The sequence below is a fragment of the Arachis hypogaea genome, chromosome 20 (genome assembly GCF_003086295.3).
Source record: "Arachis hypogaea cultivar Tifrunner chromosome 20, arahy.Tifrunner.gnm2.J5K5, whole genome shotgun sequence".
Taxonomy (NCBI): Eukaryota; Viridiplantae; Streptophyta; class Magnoliopsida; order Fabales; family Fabaceae; genus Arachis; species Arachis hypogaea.
The window spans coordinates 89,614,521-89,615,650 of NC_092055.1; the positions used below are offsets into that span (position 1 = coordinate 89,614,521).

The 1,130-nt window shown below is 40.6% G+C and overlaps 1 non-coding gene across 1 annotated transcript; it reads left to right on the top strand.

Moving 5' to 3' along the window:
- The first annotated feature begins 511 nt into the window (after nt 1-511).
- Nucleotides 512-619, top strand: LOC112787408 (small nucleolar RNA R71). Its single transcript, XR_003194824.1, has one exon. It is a non-coding gene; the product is annotated as a small nucleolar RNA R71 (small nucleolar RNA).
- Nucleotides 620-1,130: the final 511 nt, after the last annotated feature.

A 1,130-nucleotide genomic window follows, 5' to 3' on the forward strand; every position in this document is an offset into this window, starting at 1 on the left:
GCTTGCTATTGCTAAACCTGTTTCTTCCACCATTATTAAAGCCTTGTTGGGGCTTTTGATCCTTCCATGAGAAATTTGGATGATTTCTCCATGTTGAGTTATAGGTGTTTTCATAAGGTTCACCTAAGTAATTTACCTCTGCTATTGCAGGGTTCTCAGGATCATAAGCTTCTTCTTCAGGAGAAGCCTCTTGAGTACTGTTGGATGCAGCTTGCATTCCATGCAGACTCTGAGAGATCATATTGACTTGCTGAGTCAATATTTTATTCTGAGCCAATATGGCATTCAGAGTATCAACTTCAAGAACTCCCTTCTTCATAGGCGTCCCATTACTCACAGGATTCCTTTCAGAAGTGTACATGAACTGGTTATTAGCAACCATGTCAATGAGTTCTTGAGCTTCTGCAGGCGTTTTCTTTAGGTGAATGGATCCACCTGCAGAAGTGTCCAGTGACATCTTTGATAGCTCAGATAAACCATCATAGAATATATCCAGGATGGTCCATTCTGAAAGCATGTCAGAAGGACACTTTTTGGTCAACTGTTTGTATCTTTCCCAAGCTTCATAGAGGGATTCACCTTCTTTCTGTCTGAAGGTTTGAACATCAGCTCTAAGCTTGCTCAGCTTTTGAGGAGGAAAGTACTTGGCTAAGAAAGCCGTGACCAGCTTATCCCAAGAGTTCAGGCTGTCTTTAGGTTGAGAATCCAACCATAATCTAGCTCTGTCTCTTACAGCAAAAGGGAAAAGCATGAGCCTGTAGACTTCAGGATCTACTCCATTAGTCTTAACAGTATCACATATCTGCAAGAATTCAGTTAAGAACTGAAAAGGATCTTCAGATGGAAGTCCATAAAACTTGCAGTTCTGCTGCATCAGAGAAACTAACTGAGGTTTCAGCTCAAAGTTGTTTGCTCCAATGGCAGGAATGGAGATGCTTCTTCCATGTAAATTGGAATTAGGTGCAGTAAAGTCACCAAGCATCTTCCTTACATTATTATTATTTTCGGCTGCCATCTCCTTTTCCTGTTCGAAAATTTCTGAAAGGTTATCTCTGGATTGTTGTATTTTAGCTTCTCTTAATTTTCTCTTCAGAGTCCTTTCAGGTTCTGGATCTGCTTCCACAAGAATG